This window comes from Lates calcarifer, linkage group LG15 (assembly GCF_001640805.2).
Source record: "Lates calcarifer isolate ASB-BC8 linkage group LG15, TLL_Latcal_v3, whole genome shotgun sequence".
Lineage (NCBI taxonomy): Eukaryota > Metazoa > Chordata > Actinopteri > Centropomidae > Lates > Lates calcarifer.
The window spans coordinates 15,250,343-15,259,905 of NC_066847.1; positions in this window are offsets into that span (position 1 = coordinate 15,250,343).

Below are 9,563 nucleotides of genomic sequence, written 5' to 3' on the forward strand. Positions count from 1 at the left end.
GTTCCCTTTTTCAGTCAGTGATAAATTATTTACTCAGAGTATGGATATACAAGCTCTCAGTGCATTGCAGTTGCTTAGCCACATTGCCCAGGGGCAAAGGAAGGGGCTGGGTGAGATGGGTGGCCGGGTATTTTACAAAAGAGCGAGCAAGCAAGGCAAAAATGCAGCGTTCTCCAAAGGTCACAGCCACCCACCGGGTCTCCTGTGATATTTTCATTTCTGAGGTGAAAAACACCCCCTCCGCTGCACTCAGCTCTCTGTGTACGTGCACCACCTTCAGGGCTGCCACTGTAATCCCCAGTGGCAATATTATGTGGTAAGAAAGATGAAGGGGAAAGGAAAAAGGGTGTTTTTGGCGTGTGCGGGGGTGTGTTGGGTGGACAAAGTATGGGAGAAAATGTAAAGAGAAAAGGAAAAAGGTAGGAAAAATTAAACAGAGAAAAATGAGACAAAGCAATTGAGAGAAAAGAAAAATGACAAAAAGAGAAAAATAGAAGTAAGAAAGGCAATATGAAATACATAACTGGAAAAAGAACTGAGAGAAATTGAAAGACAGGAACAGAGAACAAAAGGTGGAGGTAAGGAGATAAAGCAACAAAGAGAGATGGGAGGAAAAGAGGAGAAATAAGGAGACTTCATTACAGAGACGCTTCTCCTGCTAAAGCTAGAAATCAGATAGGCTCTGATTGTTTTTCCTAGATACACTGTAATCTCACTGATCTCCAAATAGTGCTGTAATTGGATTCTTCTGAGATGATCAGGAAAAAAAAGTTCTATTAACTTCTGTCTTTTTGTATCCTAACAACAGGACCAAGAAAAGGTAAGAACGATAAGAAATCGCATTATTTTGTAATAATTAGGCTTCAAGATATTACATACAGATATAGTCTCACATATTTTGATGCTAAAATATGGATTTATAACATTAATATAATCTCTGTCTTTGAGAAGTAGAATATCCCACTATTTACATGCTGTTAAATTTTCATTCACAGCATTGTTAGGTCTTCTTGTGACTACACAAGTCTGACACTTTGGGGAAGACTCTTATATGCTTTCTTGCCAAGAGTTAGGTGAGAAAATTCATTGATTAACTGCTTCAGCTCAACCACATTTTAAGGATGTCTGGTGTGGACAGCTTTCTCTCTATTGGGGTGAGGCCTGGGATCTGACTGGGACAATTTGCTTTGTTTGAAGCATTCTGCATTGGATTTACTTTGACGTTTAGGGTCATTGTCCTGCTGCATCATCCATCTTCTACTGAGCTTCAGCCAGCAGACATCCACCCTGACATTATCCTGTAAGACACCCTGATTAACTTGGGAATTCATTTTCCTCTTGATGATCACAAGCTGTCCAGGCCCAGAGGCAGCAAAAAAGCCTGAAATAATGATGTTTCCCTCATTGTACTGTTTGGGATGATGTTTTCATGTTTGTATATGGTGCCCTTTTTATGTCATACATGGTCTCTTTCCAAACAGATCAACCTTAGTTTCATCAGTCCACAAAACCTTTGTGCAGGAGTGTCGAGTATCGAGGAGTATCGAGCTGTTCTTTAACAAACCTCAGGTGGCAGTGGTGGTTTTTTTTCGGAGAGCAGGAATTTCTGCATGCATAGTTGCATGGAGCATGGTGGCCTGCCATGGACACTATGCTCCATCCATTCTGATTCTGATCCTGGTCATTCTGCGTTGTGCCTTTGCAGTTATCTTAGCTGGGTGCTCACTTCTAGGGAGAGAACTGTCACAACACTAAATCATCACCATGTATAGACACTATGTATATTTTATAAATCAAAGGTTTAACCCATATCTTCAATCTTGTTTCACTGATTGGACTCCAGGTTTGCTGACTCCTGATGCCAGTTAGCTTTCGCTGATGTCTATCCAGTTTCACATACTTTTTCCAACCTACGCTCAATGTCAGAATGATGGAGGTCTACTGACAGGGAAAATGCAATTCTTAATAATATATTAATAATGAGTTAAAATAGATTGTGTTTATTCATAATTGTTACTTAGATGAAAATCTGACCATATGAATATTTGCATAAATGTAGATAATTCCAAAGAGTTCACTTACCTTTTCTTGCCATTGTAAGGCTACAACCAGTTGTTGTTGTTGTAGCCAGTTAGCTCATCTTAGCACAAAAACGGACCTGGGGGAAACATCTAGCCTGGCTCTGTCCAAAGGTAACATAATCTGCCTACCAACACCTCTTAAGCTCACTAATTAACACATTATATCTTGTTTTTGATCAGATATAATATGCAAACATTGTACAAATCTATAGAAAAACTGTGAGTGCAAAGTGTAAAATGAATAATCTTGTGAAATAAACTGTTGATCACATTAGCCAGCTGTTTCCCCGTTCCAGTTTTTGTGCTAATCGAATATGGGCTTCTTTTTTTATCGTAACAGAAGGTGAGGTCCAGGAAATGAATATTAATTAATCAGGTTATATTTCATCATTTTAAATTGTTCAAAGTCCTGGGAAAGTGTGATAGTGCTGACAAAATAGGTGTAGGTTCTTGTGACTCCTTTCTTTCAAGAGATGTAAGAATGCAGTAGTCTGGTCTGATTTAGGCATATGTTTCCAGAACCAGTCCAGGGTGTAATTCCATATACCCCATCTGTTTTAATATAAACATTATTTAATGCAAGAAAATATTGCTCTAGTGCACAAATCTGTCATATGCCACGTGAATATTTGTTGTGATCTCATAATAAATTAGAAATGACGATTATTTATTTGTGGAGACGCTGCTGGAAGAAAGGAATTGATTCTTCTCTGTGTTAGCGATCAGTAGTCAGACGTCATATATATATATAATATATAATATACAGCACAAACATCTGCCATAAATACCAGAATAGATTCATTTTAATTATATGACAAGATATTGTGCTTTGAACATTTCTCATATAACCCTGAAGCAATTACTGTCATTGAAGGTGTGTCAAATTGGTGTAAAAATGCTAAAGTTGACTGTTAATTAATTCTTCCTTTGAAATGGCATTAAAACTCCCCTGAAAATATCATTGCTAATTGCCATAGTACACTCTTAAAGGGATGGTGAGGAGGCTATAACCCAGGCTGAGCAAAACAACTTTGTACTGTAACAGGTTAAAATCTCTCATCCGTTAATATTTTGTGTCTCCCCCTCTGCCATGGGGCAGGAAAGTGAGCAAGTGGAGGGAAGGCGAATGGTACAGAGCACTTTTAAATTTCCAACAATTCCAGCTTTTTTCATTTCAATTTTTTTCCAACTTGCCTGTTCCTTCCCTTTCAATCTATTTCTCCTTTCTTTTTCTCCTTTATTCAGCAGCCAACCCTTTTAAGGCTTCCATTAGAGGTTCAAATCAACTGATAGTCTTCTGATGCCAGGGCCAATTGAAACTTCTTTCAGGACATCTATTGATCTTCTTGGCTGTTACCATCTCTCTCTCTCTCTCTGTCTCTCTATCCCAGTAAACAGACCCATGGAGAATTTTTCTCTTTGACCTTTTATTGAGACTGGTACATCTCTGGCCCCCAGTCAGCACCATCACTTTTGCTGACCACCACTTTCCATTTAGGTTCTACACACATACATCTCTCCTTTTTTCTAGCAAATGTCCAGATAACTTCTGGGGTGCAATAAGTGGAGCCATGATATCACAATCGTTCTACTCGTATAACCTGGTAATTCAGTAGATGCTCCACTGGGTCACATCAGAGGGTACAAACAAACAGCTTATATTATCCAGTTGAATCCAAGTCAGAAAAACCATAAGCATCAACCTGCAGGTTGTAATTCCAATATCTCCAACTAATTGAAAAGAACTATAAGAATGTTATGGATAATAAAACTACATAAATATTAACACTAATACAAATGATTTAGTTACTTTAAACAGAGCTACACAGTTAGTTTGTTTGAATCTGGTTTCACTTGTTGAGGAACTATTCACAATTTGTTAACACAGCAAAAGCAGATTTCTTCCCATTCTGTTAACACTGCATGAATGTGGGATAAAACTGATGTAGGGGTTTCTAAGTTCAGAAAAATAAACAGTGAATTTCCACTTTTCATAAATAATACCAAAAATACCAAATATGAACAAAAAGTAATTACTTTTGGTCAAATCAGTACAAAGTCAAAAACATGTCAATTTCATTTTCATTTTAATTAGTCTTTGATTTATGTGTTTTAGTAACTATCAGCCCTCATTCAGTCTTAATTTTCCTCCAAATATTACATATATTATATTGTTTTCTTGCTTTTATTCTAGCATTTTCCTTATATTTTTATTTCTATTTCTTTCACACTTGCCTTTCATTTTCTTCCTCCTTTGCCCTGTTTATTCCTCTTTCACCATTGCTTTGGTTCCCCTCTGCTGCTTCACAGCCCTCTTTCCCCTCCAAACTCTCTCCTTTTCTTTTGATTGACCACCCTTTCAATAGCAGTGGCCAAGGTTATTTGGCAGCCATCACAGAGCACATTTGTTTGTCCCTCCTGCAACTGAAGAAGACACTCTGCTATTCTAATGGACTCCAGAGGAGAGAGTCCTTTAAATTGGTTTAAAAAGAAGGCCAGCAGAGTCCCTCTTTCTCTCTTTCCTCTCTCCTTCTCAGGCTTTATAGACGCTGACAATGGCCTCTCTCTGTGTTTGCCATGGACCAGATGTACTCAGGCAGTAGACAAGATGCTAACCCCTGGAAGCCTGTATGTTCCTCAAGTTGCATTAAGACTGGGCAACTTTGCATATTGGCAGCTCCAAATTCCAGAGAGAGGTGAGCAAAAACCTCTGATCCTCAGTAAACATAAAGCATGTCAGCTGATGTCACCAAAGCACACGTCACTAGCTCCTGTTTTCCCACAAGGATGGGCCATAATACTTTACAGTAAAGGAAAGTGTGAACGAGACAAAATATGTAAGATTGTTGCATCCAAACAAGTCATCCAAAGTGAAGGACAAAACAGGCTGTCATTACTACAAAAGGATGTATATGGACATAAGCATAAAACTGTTCATATAACCTATTCAAAGCTCATCATCAACAGTAATTGCTACATGAGTTACACAGAAATAAAAAACTATCCCACTTTTTAAGGCATAATTTGTATCATTATGAATGACTTTCTTCTTCAGATGTCATATGCAGTATAAGCCAGTTCAGTATTAAAGCCTTGACTTCTGCCACCAGCTCACAGTGCAGCTCTGTCCCTGCTGCTTTGTGCACACAATAAAAGACAATCCAGAGTTGGACTGAAGACATGCAGAGGTCAGCAGCTCTTGTGTGAGTGTTTTCTCTGATGGCACTGAATTTCAGCTTCTCTCAGAACAATAATCTATAAATGTAATGGTAATTTTGTTTGCATGCACAATGTCCTTTCAGGCATGCATAAGTTGAGTCAATCAAATGGCAGCATGCAAGCATTACTTTTACTTATCCAGGAACCTACTGCTTGGAGCAATCCCCTTTTTTATTTCATTCATTAGTCTGGTTTGAAGTCTGCCTTTTAAATTTGTGCTATATATTTAATTTCTAAGTTTTGGCTGATGATATTGTAAAACAGAAAAAGCTGGAATAAAAAGTAAATCAAATGAATCAAAGTGACAGAGACCGAGACAAATTAAATCTAGTGAGGGAACAGGGTCAGGTCTTGTTTTTAGACCAAAGCAAACTAAAAGTGTTTTCACAGCTAAACTGTTTGGTTAAAATGAACTCTGGTGCATTTGCCCGGTTAGTACAGTTCATTTGAGCAGGAAGCAATTTTTTAATCAGTCTGTATAAACAATGTTTGTGTAAACCATAACCAGGGATTTTACCCTGATTAATCAGGTCTGTTGAACTTGGCCACACATTAATAACCCAGGAATAAGAAAGACGTAGACGTATCTTTTCTGCATTGTATCACCCTGTTTGTCATTATTCATAACTTTCAATCAAACAGAAATCACTTATCTCTCTGTAAGAGATAAGTGATTTCTACTCTTTAGACTCATTAAAGTGCAGACTAACAGGTTTCAGTCACTGGAATTTGATTTTCACGAGTGGTTCCTGATGCTGCAGAATAACATCACCTAACAGGTCTGCCAGTCTGTATGACTTCCTGTTTACCAGTCTTGGTTCATTTGTTCAAGAAGTCAGTAAAGCCAGTGTGCACTGAACCGGAACTAAAATGCAAAGTTGTGTCATTTTTTCCTTTGGACTGGATTAAATGAACCAAACTATAGGTGGAAAAACACTCTTTCAAAATACAATTTCTGTTTGTGTATAATTTACCTATCATTAATTCTGTCCTGGTCAGTTTTACAGAATACAGTGTAAGACAGAGTAAGGTTAATATGATATGATATGACACTTATGGACACCATCATGTCAGTTTTAAAGTTTCAATATGGAATGTAACATTTTTTTTCCAAAATTGTGCACTTCAGCACCATAGTTTGACAAGTTACATGCATTCATGAAGGAAGCATGGCTGTACACAGGAGGATGGGGGGAGTTGAGGATCCTGCCTGCATCTCCTGTTGCTCTTTTCCCTGTCCTTTCTTCTCTTGTATCCAACAACAACAAGCTCATTATACTGCAAGCAAACTGACATTTCACCCTAACTTCCCCCTCTCTCTTTTGTTTTACATCATTAAGTGGCAGCGTCGGGCTCAAAGGTAGTCGGGCAAATTCTTTGAGAGCAATGGCTCGCCTAGCAAGCGAGTGTTTTGATGGGCTTGTCACTCCCTCACCCCAAACATGCCTCATTAGTAGTTCAGTCGAAACACCTATCTGCACCCCCTCCATGTCCTTCTCCTCCTCCCTATTACACACACACACTGTCTCTTTCTCTCTCTGTCTCTTCCTCCATCTCCCTCTCTGGCCCCCCTCCTGTTTTTCAGCACTAATTAGCTGGCTTCTCCCTCGTCTGTGCTTCCCCAGTCACATCTCAAAGGGAGATGGATATGATTTTTCTTTAACCCAAAGGCCAACTTAATCAGCTGAATTAATGACTTTATTACCCGATAGGCTCCGGGCCATGCAACACATTTCTCTCCAATGCCCAACACTCTGAATCTCTCCCACTCCTTCTTTTACCCCCTGCAGGAATTTTTCCATTTCAAAAATAGAAATAAGACAAGAGAGCGAGAGGTGCAGAGATCAGGCAATGGGTGGCAGGAAGATATTTTGAGAAATATAATAATTGCAGAGATATGGAGTTACAGGTGCACCCTAATGAATACTTTAACAATTAGCTTCAAGTCATTCATGTATAACAGTGTAACAATGTGTTTGGGGGTGTTTCCACAAACTGGAAAAAGTATACATAATCAAATTGTCATTTCTTAAAATAATCATGTAATTGCCATATCTGAAAGTAAAAGAAGCAGTATGTGACTCTTAAAATGTTCACAATCACATCGGTAACATGGTGGCAACTGGCAACACATACACACACACACACACACCACACAATAACCACAATGAAAATTACTGCAGAGCTCAACGTCTGAACACTCCTTTTTATACGGGTAAAATACGGTAATTAGTTGATACATCAGTGTCTGTCAGTAGATATATTACCACAACTGAAAAACACCACTGATAAGGAGATGCGTCATTAGTCTTCTCATTTACTTGACAAACTCTAACAGAGCCCAAGGCCTATACATTGAATTAAGTTCATCGAGTGATGAAAACAGTAATGAGGTGAGCCTTGAGAACTCGCTTCTCATTCCTGCCACCAGAGGAAACAGCAAAGCTCAGCTACACCTGTGTTCTGTGTGTAGAGATAAGCTTTTGGTCTGGATGAGTACCATGGGTTAAGAATATTGGTGATGATTAGCAGGCAAAGAAATGTATGCAATTGCCTATATGAAATTGTATTGTTATTGTATGGTTTGGCTGGTCGATTTGGCCTGTGCATTATGTCCTCTGTATGATCATTCCTACATTCTGTTTTAGCTCTCATTATTTCTTATCTCAACTCTAAGGCAAAGAAGAGGGATTATCTATAGTAAGACTGTAGCTACCACTGAGGAAAAGTGGGGTCATGAAGTTTTTTGGGGGATTTTACATTAAACAGTGTAATAAGACTGATAGTGTAAGATGTAAGCAAATGTAAGCATGTTAAAATGCTCACAGACAGTGTTTAGACTGCTACCATGCCAAATTAAATAGCACTGATGTGAATGTACTGTTTCAGTCTGCACCAAAGATGTTGGACCAGTGACCAACACTACTATACATAAAACCACACCACTAATGTGGCTAAATGTATATACATGCTTTTAGAATGAAAATAGATAGATTCATGATATTCAAGTTTGACTACAGAATTAAATTCCTGTGAGTGTGGAGTAGGTAATCTGTAATTTCCTAATAATTTCCTAGAAATTTCCTGGAAAGAACTGCAGTATGTAGTAACTGTGTGCAATAGAGATAAAGCCACTTTAGTTATGTTTACTGTGTGAGCACTTATTGATTTCAGAGCAAAATGTGCAAAAAAATATAGGCCAAAAGTATTTTCAATTTCAAAAGAAGAAGGGGGAGGATTGAGCAAAATCTGAGCCTTGTGTATGTTCACTCTCAGTGGGCCACCTTCCCCTTTCAATACATCCACTCTTACACATGTAAAAATGCTTGAATCAACAATTAAAAATAAGCATATACAGGACAGTCATTTATACCTGTTACTACCACATTTAATACTCCTCAAAAAATTTTGTCCCATCTGACATCGCCGCACATTTCAACCCTCTTTTCTCAACATATTATACAACTATTTTGTCCTGAAAATGCACCATCATAAATTGTGGCCTTGCCATTTAATCTTACAATGATACTTTAAACATTACTGGTGGATACTGAATGTTCTTGCAAAGTGCAGAACTTTATGCTGCAGTATAAATTCTGCAGTGAAAATTGATGTGACCACATATAAAGTAACATCATTCTGATATGCAAAATTGAGTACAACAGTGAGCCAATGAGTCACAATATGTATTTTGTGGTCCCTGAGATATTTTTTCAAATTAGTATTTTTCTAGTCATTAAAAATATTTCATTTTGTTTCTAACATTCTAACAAATTCTCAAAAATTCTCAAAAAAACTGCAAGGCATAATAAACAAATATGCCATAGTAATGTGCTAAAGATGCCTGCGAGCCACAATATATTTTTCCCAATCAACACCATTACAACTGATGATACATTTATTGACAAAACTTGCGAACTGCAAGTGAATTGTCTGTGGATGGAAAAGACTCATTAGCAGTTTATGCCACCTTGGAAGAGGAAAATGATTATACTGTATGTGTGAGAAAATAAAGTGTATGCATGAAAATCAAACTGATTCGAACATGATTTTCACCTGCAAGTTTGTTCTATCTATATCCAGTTTAGTAATGCTATTAGAGAAACTGTGAAACTGATCTTCATATAATCAAACATTCTCTCTACATTTGACGAGATACTGAGGTGATACTTACACACAGCACCAACAGAAGTTTTTGTAGAAACATTTAATTTGAAAGTCTCACCTAAATGCAAACACTGCATGTCAGCAGCAGTGTTGAGA